We start from the raw sequence: 11,319 nt of genomic DNA, 5'->3' as shown, positions 1-11,319 counted from the left end.
TGAGAGAAAATGATGATACATCAATGCCCTCCCCACCATTTCCTATGCCTAATTCAGTCCCCACTAGTCTGTCAGTCATCAGTGGGCTGTTATTTACTAATATACAGCAACCACACAACAAAAATAAGCAAATATAGTCATAAAATATTACAAGTTGCATCCTTCAACTGCAGCAAGTTAAAATTCATGTAGGTTGCTTTTTTTGTTTATCAAGCTTGGCAAAAGGTTTTATTTGCATATGTTTTGCTGAGATTTGTGAAACTGCACATTCTTAGATCATTTAGGTTGTTTGTTGTTATTGTTTGTTATACCTTGCTTTTCCTTTCAGGAGTTAAAGCTTGGGTACACTGTCTTCCCCTCTTCCCTTTTTATATTCACAACAATCCTGTGGGGTAGACTTGGCTGAGAGCTGGCAGTTCAATCACCAAAATTGTTAAATTGCACATACTTAAGAGTATTGTTTACCTGTTGTTATTTATCAGGGCTGACAAACTTTTTGGTATTTAGCTGTAAATTACAGAATTATGAAAGCAGTTAAGGCAAGGGGCTTTTTTCCTGACTTTGCACATATTTTATTTACTTGATTGCTGAATAACACTGGATATTTTTATCTTGCTTTTCCTCCCAGGAACTCAATGCTGTTTACATTATCCTCTACTCACCACATTTTGTTTTTGCATCAGCCCTATGAGGTAGTCTAGGCTAACAATAGATGCACATAAGCAGTAGTACCTGCCAATAGATTGTGGGGGTTGGAGGATGCAGGGGCCCAATCCACACACAGTGCACAGGACCCAAGGAATCCTGTTAGCCCCTCTGCCCCCTTATGTGTATAACCTTAAACTGTGGTGAGTCCTCCGCACAAAGGTGTGTCTAGCATCTTTGTTGTATAGCTTCCACTGTATGCTGAAGAGGTACCTATTTTTCCTGGCTTTGTCAGTGAAGATATTTTTGTGGGACCCACCTCTCCCATTTTGGTTAACCTATATTGTGCTGCTTTTGTTTGGAATTGTTTTCCTTGTATAATTGTATGATTATATTGTTGTAACTTGCCCTACGACCTTACAGTGAAGGGCAGGTAAGAAAATCTCTTAAGTAAATAAACACCATCTCTCTCTCTCTCTCTCTCTCTCTCTCACACACACACACACACACACACACACGTATATTTCTAAATAAAAATAAGTAGAATACAGGTTTTGATGGAATGAGGCAAATTATCACTGAGTATACCAGAATGTTAGAATGTGTCAAGAGAATCTGTGTATCTGAAGAAGTGTGCACGCACACGAAAGCTCATACCAAGAACTAACTTAGTTGGTCTTTAAGGTGCTACTGGAAGGAATTTTTTATTTTGACTATGGCAGACCAACACGGCTACCTATCTGTAACTGTGTCAAGAGAAGATATTCAAGCACTGAAAATTCATCAAGACTAACCATTAAGTTCCAATAAAATAGGGCACATTACTGGGTCAGTAGGAAAGTTCTGTACCAGCATTAATTCGGTGTCCATTCTCCCTTTAATACATTTTGTTTCAAGCAATTATGTTGAATATCTTATTGCAGAAGAATCTGAAGTAGAACATTCCTTACACCCCCAGTAAGGCTCTCTGCCACCCCTTTCCTCCCCCAGATGAATTAATCTCAAGTCACAACTGCATATGGATCCTGGTGGAGACATGGACTGGCTGAATCAATATGCTTTCCTAGAGAGCTTAATTAACAATCATCCTCCAAATTGCAGAAATAGATAACTTTCTAACATTTGGAGGTATACTCTATCCCAAATACCCAGCAGCAAGTTGGCAATACTGGCCACACAGCACAGATCAATTATAGTGATGTTTTTAATTTCCCAGAAATAGAAGTTAACTGCAGCTTACAGAAGCAGGGACAATTGAATTACAGCTCTGCCAGGGCTGCACTTTTCCCAGTTTATAGCTTGGAAAGTCCACAGGAAAAGATGTTGTTCTGATGTGGGTTTGAAGTCGGGGGGGGGGCCTAAAATGAAATGGGGGGGGACAGATGCTGCTTAATGTTGAGAAAGCTCCATAAGTTCCAGGTTTAGATCAGGTTATCAAAATAGTAAGGAACTGACTGGCTTCTATAAAACTCTATAGACTGTATTATGAAGGTCAGTGAGTCAGATATACTGATCCCTTTGTGACCTTCATCTGCAAGATATGGATCCTTTCCAGACTTTCATTCTCTTTTCAAATAGCACAAGACTGCTTCTAATCTTTTTCTCCTCGCAGCTCCTGGCTCCTAAAACACATTGCATCCCCTTTCCCTGCCCTTTTGTTGCATTGTTCTTGCCAAAAAGCCCACATCTCTGAATCTTAAAGTAATTCAATATGAGGGTGATGACAGGTGTCATTTATAAAAGGGATGCTGCATCAGATTCTTTACGCAAGGTGTGAGCCTGGTTTCCTCATGCTTCCGCAGTTTGCATGACAGAAGGATACCGCTCCTGAATGCTGGCTCCCGCATCAGACATGCTCCCCGCCCCCTTGCTCCAGGTGAGCTACACAACTTTTCTTACCATGTGTACATTTTCACTCATCCATAAATTCATACTCTCCCCATTTAAAAACAAAAACAAAAAAACGGAGAGATAGGGTAGCCTGGCCACGATGATTCAGGCACAGGTAACCTCAAGACTTGATTACTGCAGTGTGCTCTACATGGGGCTACCCTTGCACCTGATCCAGAAGCTCCAGCTGGTTCAAAATGCTACAGCTAGACTGTTGATGGGGATAGACTACCACCAGCACAAAATACCACTGCTTAGAAGCTTGCACTGCCAGCCCCTATGTTAACCGGGCAGGCTGAATGTTCTTTACAAGGCCTTTAACAGCTTGGGTCCAGGATACCTTAAGGACCACCTGATCCCTTATATCCCTACCCAATCATTCAGATCTTTGGAGGAGTCTCTCTTAGTAGTCCCCCATGGTTCAGATGCACAACTTGGAAGTCCCAGAAGCCATGCATTCAGGATTAGTAACATCAGAAGAGTCTGTTGAACCAAGGCAATGGCACATCTAGTTCAGCAACCTGTTCTTACAGTGGCCAGCCAGTGGAGCTCAAATCTCACAAAGCCATTGCTTCATAACCTTTGTTCTTATCGCAGCCAGGGGTCTTTGATGCATTTTGGTCAGCTGCAGCAACATGAATACACATCATACATGGCAGCTGCAAAGAGGCTACCCTTTGGAAGAGAACAGGGAGTTGTCAAGGCGAGCTCACTCCCTGATGAAGCTTAAAATCCCTCTTTAAGACTTCCTGTGATAACATCTCTCTTTAAACATTGCTTTTACTCTCATTCATAGGCTGAATTGGTACATTTCTATCTATTGCAAATTCTATCTTTGCAATCAATTTGTTGTGGGCATCTACAGAGACTCCCCGGCTTGTCATGTGAATGGTTTAATGTGTAGTCACATTGCCAGCCAACACACATTGATCTAGCCTGCAAAAACATGCTGGTCTGCAACTAGACCACATAACCAAAAAAAAGGGGGGAGCATTTGGCTCCCCATTCTGATATCACTGCAGAAAGTCAACTTGGGGTGTAAAAAGAATATTGTTATGAGTATGTGGGGTGTGAGACACCCTAAATTCCTGGATTCAATAAAAGTTATAATTAATCAATATTTGGGGAATTAAACTGTGCCAAACATTGAACCCCTGAATTCAGTGCTTAGGTTAAAAATACAAGACAGACCAGCCTGGTGATCGCTTGCTGAGTGTGGGTCGCTAGGGGAACAAAACATAAGAATGGCTGAGTCCTTTTGCAAATAAAGGGGCAGGGAGATAAACAAAGGAGTTACTCTGTGCCAGACAGCAGAGGGGTCTGAGCCCCTCCTTCCTCTATAGAGGTAGTTAGCAGGAGACAAAAGGCCAGAGTTTTTAGGGTGGCAGTTGCTGACAAAAACTGTGACAGGCTGTAAAAAGGAGACAGAATGCACAGCTTATTTCTGTTTTGGATCCAAGGCTGCTCCGCCTATGAGAGACCCTCTTGGAGTGTAATGCTGGGAACCACTCCATCATAGACTCAGGTTATATATATGTGTAAATAAACCATATTGCATAGCAACACCACAGTCTCCACTGTGCCTCATTTCCAAAAGGAAACATGAACCATGGACCACTGGAGTCTCACACCGCTTGGAGAAAGCGAGGCCATAGCTCACTTGTAGTGCAAATTCTTTGAATGCAGAAATCCAAAGCTTGATCTTCAGCATTTCCATACAGGGAGCTCCTAGTTTAGGCGCATCCTAATGATGTGTGGTAAGGGACACGGGTGGGACTGCGGGTTAAACCACAGAGCCTAGTACTTGCCGATCAGAAGGTTGGTGGTTCAAATCCCCGCGACGGGGTGAGCTCCTGTTGCTCGGTCCCTGCTCCTGCCAACCTAGCAGTTCGAAAGCACGTCAAAGTGCAAGTAGATCAATAGGTACCGCTCCAGTGGGAAGGTAAATGGCGTTTCCGTGCACTGCTCTGGTTCGCCAGAAGTGGCTTAGTCATGCTGGCCACATGACCCGGAAGCTGTATGCCGGCTCCCTCGGCCAATAAAGTGAGATGAGCGCCGCAATGGTCAGGACCTAATGGACCTAATGGTCAGGGGTCCCTTTACCTTTAATGATGTGTGATCGCGCGCACATGCACAGTGCCGAACCCAGAAATATTCCCAAAACATTATAAAGATGTACTGGAAAGGGGTAGAAAGGGGCAGAGCGCTCAGCCGACACACACAGGGTTTTGGAACAGAACACACACAAAACAACAAAAATCTGTACTTAAAAACGAAGCTGTTGGAATAACCAGTATTGGGGGGGGGCTAGATGGACCAGTGGTTAGTATAAGGCAACGTCATTTGCTCCTTGTAGTTCAGTAGTAGAGCACATCCTTCACATGCAGGAGGTCCTAGGTTCAATCCCTGCTATCTTCGATTGAAGTATCTCAAGTAGAGGGCTGGCAAAGTCCTCCACCTGCGACTCTATAGAGAGCTGATGCCATTCAGAGCAGAATATGCAGCCGAATTCTGGGCCAGACAAATCAGTGGCCAGCCTTGTCTGTAAGGCAGCTTCGTCTTTAACCAGGAAACGAAGACAAGAATAGCATGACTGGCTCTTTTATATTCAGAGATGCCCTTGACAGTAGAGCTTGCTTGTGTTCTGTGTTGCAAGTTAACAGAGCGTCATAACAAGGGCCCTGCTGCATCAAACAAAAAACCTCTCTAAGTCCAGCATCCTGTTTCATGTTGGGGCCAGCCAGATGTTTTCAGGAAGCCCATGAGTATGACATGAAAGCAACAGGTATCCCTCTGTTTGCTCCTTTCCAGGGACAGGCATTCAGTGCTATACTGCGCCTGGGTCTGGAAGTTCCATTTTGCTTTCGTGGTTAATAGCCATCTATAGACCCGTCCGCTATGAATTTGTCTTAATTCTTTTCCAGAGACTCTGGAGAAAGTGGCAATCACCACAGCTTTTTACAGTGAATCCTGGCATACATCAAATGTTTTTGCCAGTCAATTCTATTATAGAAAAGGAGAGAGAAATTTCTATTCATCTATCAATGCATAATTTTACAAAACTTCTATCATGTCATCATCCATGTATTTACACACACACACACACACACACACACACACACACACACAAACACACCAAATGTTTTGATTCAGGAAAGAAGTCAAGAGGGCAGGGGAGGGAGAGTGATGGGGAGGGTAAGTCTTCTGCAACTGGAAAATTCAGACCTCTGGCAAGTGAACTCTGCTCCTCCTCCAGCAGCCTGCTGGACATGAAGGGCGAGGAAGCAGGAGGAAGAGAAGGGCAGAGGGGGGGGAGAGAGACAAAAAGTGGTTACAGAGAGGATGAGATAAAGGTTGCAAAGAGAGAGAGAGAAAAGAGTGTGGCTTCAGCACCACCAGACAACCAGCATATGTCCCTGACAGAAGAAAAGATTCTCCACCAATGCTTTAATCCTTTCTTTGTGCAGAAGCTGTTTCCACCCCATGGTAATTCCCCCCCCCCCTGCACCTTTTCTAGCTCTAGGATACCCTTTTTTGGACACTACCCAGTATTCCAAATGGGGCTGCACCACAGATGCACATGACAGCACTGTGATACTGTTATGACACTATTATGGTACCCTCCTCAATAACCCCCCGCCTGCAGGATCATGGGGACATAGTTAACATTTTCTTTATTAAGGCAAGGGATCTCAAATGAGGCAGTCGGAAATGAAGGTGTTTGAATTTGTCGTTTGGGAGGTTGCGAAGAATCAAGAAAGTTATTAAAAGGTGTGCACAAGAAGATTCAGTGTTAGAAGGTTAAAGCTTCATTTGACAGATAGTGAGCATGAGAAAATGGAAAGTAAATGGGTTGCTAAAATGTTTTACATTCATACTCATCACGGGCAACGGGAGTCGCCATTTTAATGAACAGAGATGTATCATTTCACTTATAGAGCCTTCTAACTGATGATAAAGAACCATACATTAGACCTGCAGGATTAAACAGCCTGCGGACACAGATTATAAATTGTCATGCACCAAATGGGAACAAATTGCCCTTAAAAGTCGTTCTTACATGGATAAATCAGCAAAATTGCTGAAGAATACTTGGCAAGGGCAGGGGTGAGGTGATATCCTAGATTGTCTTTTAACTTACTAGAGGGTCCTTCACAGTTTCAAGGCGTCTTTGGGGACGTAGGGACAATTCCAAAAGAGATACATGCTCGCCACAGGGGCAGCAGATCCTGGTGTAGATTTTCATTCCCCACCCCTTGATCCTGATGTAGATCTTCACTCACCTCTTCTTCCCTGGTGGGGAGGGGGTGCCATTCTATGGTTTGCCTCAGGTGCTAAAATGTCAAGGGCCTGCCCAGCGTGCCTACAAAGCGCAGGCCAAGCCAAAAACCACTTAGACCCATGCTTTCTAGGCAAGACACAAGCGGACGTGTGGATGAGTCCAGTGTCGCTGCAATCTCAGAAGAAGGGTCTGAGTTTGGTTGGCCACAGTAAACTGAAAGTAGCACAGCAAGTGTACTCAGACAACAATGTATGAATATGCTATGTGATCAGTGTGTGGCTAGGGCATTCATTTGCACCATCCAGTTCAGAGTCAGTGTGGTGCAATAGTTACAGCATTGGACTAGGAGAACTAGGGAGTCTTGGGTTCAGATTCCTCACTCAGCAATGAAGTCTACTGGGTTCCTACACTTTCTCATAGGCAAGTTGTTGTACAGATACAGGTGGGGGAGAGAAGAACAATGTACAGTGCCCTGTGCAGCTTGGAAAAAAGACAGCATATAAATGAATACACAATATGGATACACAGTGGACTTGAATAAGTACCGGTATATGAAGCAAAAAGCTGGTTGATAATTTGTAGCATCGCTAAGGAAGAAGGAGAGCAGGTGAAAGGATAAGAGTGAAAGTGGCCACTTATTTGCACACTTAGCAGTCCATGCAAGTGGCCTTGTGAGCTACCCCACAGTGTGAGAGGAAAGAGCTCTCACAATACCATAGCTACGTCTTGTCTAAGCACAGAGCACTTGGAAATAAAAACCTCTGTTCGCAGAAGTTGCTGCTGCGCTGTTGTCTCAGTTCCCTCATTCTGCACAGCGCTACTTATGGAGGCCGCTCACATGAGCTATTATAGGTGGTCAATTGTAACATATTAATATGGCCTAATTTTTCACGAGCCTGCAGCACAGAAGATGCTTTCGGGGGAAATAAATGCCGTATTCAGACCTGTTCATTACTGGCAATAAAGATGAAGCATTCTCAGAGGCTGAGTTGTTAAACCCAAATTAAAGGGAAACAAGTGATCAGTTTCCAAATGGCACATCAAAAACAACAGTGTATGGCTGTCATCATTACAGGCAGCTACTATTTCACAAATATGACTGGATAAATGCGGCAATGTCACTGAGGCTATCTTCTTTGTTGTTGCTGCCTGTGTTTTAAAAACAGAACTCAACCTTCAATTTGGTGTCGCTGAAGTCTGCTCTGTGATTATCTGATTACCCCAGTGGAATGGTCAGCTACAAAAGCACTCAAAGGCTGGCGGTGAGAACAATGGCATAATCTGTTCATAAATTATGGCAATAGCCCCTGGAGTGCTCCACCTCAGTATCATCACGCTGATGTACAAATGGGATATAGATAGCTGCCTTGTGGCTAGCTCAGTATTGTCTCCATTGCAATGGCTCTCCAAGGTTTCAGGCAGCAGCCTTCCCTGGCCCTACCTGGACATACCAGGGAGTGAGCTCAGCATCTTCTGCATGCAAAGCAAGTGCTCTACAGCAGCCTTCTCCAACTTGGTGCCCTCCAGATGTTTTAGACTACAGCTTCCATCATCCCTGACCATTGGCCATGCTGGCTGGGGCTGAACAAAGTTGTAGTCCAAAATATATGGAGGACATCAGGTAGGGCACGGATGGGCAACCTGTGGCCCTCCACTGGTTGTTAGACTCCAACTTCCATCAGACGCAGGTTGAATCCTGACAAGACAGAAGTACTCTTCTTGGGGGACAGGGGCGGGCTGGTGTGGAGGACTCCCTGGTCCTGAATAGGGTAACTGTGCCCCTGAAGGACCAGGTGCGCAGCCTGGAAATCATTTTGGACTCACAGCTGTTCATGGAGGTGCAGGTCAATTCTGTATCCAGGGCAGCTGTCTACCAGCTCCACCTGGTACGCAGGCTGAGATCCTACCTGCCCGTGGACTGTCTCGCCAGAGTGGTGCATGCTCTAGTTATCTCCCCCTTGGACTACTGCAATGTGCTCTATGTGGGGCTACGTTTGAAGGTGACCTGGAAACTACAATTAATCCAGAATGCGGCAGCTAGACTGGCGACTGGGGGCAGCCGCCGAGACCACATAACACCGGTCTTGAAAAACCTACATTGGCTCCCATTACGTTTCCAAGCACAATTCAAAGTGTTGGTGTTGACCTTTAAAGCCCTAAACGGCCTCGGCCCAGTATACTTGAAGGAGCATCTCCACCCCCATCGTTCTGCCCGGATGCTGAGGTCCAGCGCTGAGGGCCTTCTGGTGGTTCCCTCACTGTGAGAAGCAAAGCTACAGGGAAGAATCAGGCAGAGGGCCTTCTCGGTAGTGGCGCCCGCCCTGTGGAATGCCCTCCCATCAGCTGTCAAAGAGATAAACAACTACCTGACATTTAGAAGACATCTGAAGGCAGCCCTGTTCAGGGAAGTTTTTAATGTGTGACATTTTAATGTATTTTTAATCTTTGTTGGAAGTCGCCCAGAGTGGCAGGGGAAACCCAGCCAGATGGGCAGGGTGCAAATAATAAATTGTTGTTGTTGTTGCTGCTGCTGCTGCCAGTACAACTAATGGCCAGCGATGATAGAAACAACATTATGAAGACCACAGGTTCCGCATCTCTGAGGTTGTGTGCTCAACACAGCAGGCCTAAGACTGGAATTTCCAGGCTCAGCACTAGGGTGGCTTTAGACTGGACAATGGCATATTGGCAAGAATATATACCTGTGCCTTGCATAGTCACTTTTTAATAAACCTCATGTAACAATTGAGAGTTCAATATCTAGGAGCTACAGCCATTCTTCTCTCTTCCCAGTTAGCTTAGCAGACCATTGACTTTAATAAGGCTCTGCCCAATATAATTCATGTTAATTTCTCATTAGCATGGACATCATTATCATATTTCGTTAGGTCAAGGTTACAGAAATGTTACAAAACGCACACTTAAACTCATTGGTGCCAACCAATTTTAAGACCATAAACTAAATGATACATTTTGATAGCATTTTGCACTCCATGAAGCAGCTTCTGCATGAACATCTCATCACACATTACCATTGTTCATATCAATGAGGCTCGCCTTTGTTGGGAACAAGCTGTATCATCTCTTTCTTCTTCCCCCCACCCAAGTTCTTGTCTAGTTCCATGCTGGAGGTCTCTGGCCTTCTTCAGGCTTCCCGCCAAATTCCATTTCCACTGGATGAAGGGATGCAAGCAGGGACACGCCCCATCCCTTCCACCTTCCCTCAAGTCACTGTTCCCACCGCCCTCCACAGGGAGAAGGAACGAACCTCTGCAGCAGTGAGACTGCTCAGCTGGAGCACCCACACTCTGTTTCAAACCCAGGAAACCCTGCTTCAGAAGTTGCCTCTCCAGCTCATGGAGGGTGACAGGGAGAGAAACAGGGATGGAGCTATCCTGTTCAACCCCACTCTCTCTCATCTCAAAAACACCTGACTGGGACTTATGAGAAGGCCTAAAACAAATCCAGATCTCCCTGCATGTTCAGCTTCCTAAGAAAGAGGGAAGTGACCACAGCGCCGAACGTTAGTAATAATTCCTATAATTGTACCATTGTCCAATGGTTAAAAGATGGTTATTTATTTATTTCATTTGCATATCACCTTTCTTCCAAGGCACCCAAAGAGACCATTTTAAAATGGCAAAACAAATAAAGGGTATAAAATAGGAAATCGGCTCTGAGGGATTGGGAAAGAACTATTTAACTGGGGCAGGTCCTGATGTTGTTGTTGCCTGCTCCCCCTTAATCCTTCCTTCCTTCCCCCAGGGCAGATGGTTTCAATTAGCCCAGTGTGGGGACAATCTGGCTGGAGCAGAGAATGGAGTGATGGAACTATTGTTTCCTTCCCATTCTCAGCTCTCCCATGCCCCGTGTTGACCTCCCTCTTAATCTGAAGAAAGTGGTGCCATGTTTTAGCCTTCTTGATTTTGAACCACAGTCAGACCTGGTGCAAAGAAGTCTATACAACAGAAACAGCCCTCCAGATGTTGTGGACTGCAATTCCCATCAGCCCCAGTGTGTCCTATGGTCACAGATGTTGACCATAGTAGTCTAAAATGCTTGAGAGTGCCATGTTGGACACCCCTACTATACAACACTCCTTGTTCTTCTCATCTAAAAGTGGAACGTACTGTGGAACCATGGGGCTTTGCCAAACCTTCTGTGCATCTCCACAGGATTTACCCATCTGTCTACTCTTGTCATTTCCAGCCATGCAAGTGGGGACACAGAAGCATACTAAGCTGCCAAAATGTGGTTTGTTCAGCTCTGTTTGCTGTAGCCCTGGAGATGCAGGACTGTCATATGTGGTTGGAAATGCACTCACTGGCAAACTACTACTGGTATTATAAGCAGATTAAAGGAACATCTGGTCAGGTGCTAAGCACAAATGGATAATATCCCTGGAAGACAGGAGTATTGTTAACATCCTCTTTGCTTACACAAAATGGCTCTTTCTCTCAGATTTTGTATAGGGAAGCATTTGACAAGAGACAACAATAAGG

The sequence above is a fragment of the Podarcis liolepis genome, assembly GCF_965112155.1.
Source record: "Podarcis liolepis genome assembly, chromosome: 3".
Taxonomy (NCBI): Eukaryota; Metazoa; Chordata; class Lepidosauria; order Squamata; family Lacertidae; genus Podarcis; species Podarcis liolepis.
This window is presented reverse-complemented; position numbering follows the sequence as displayed.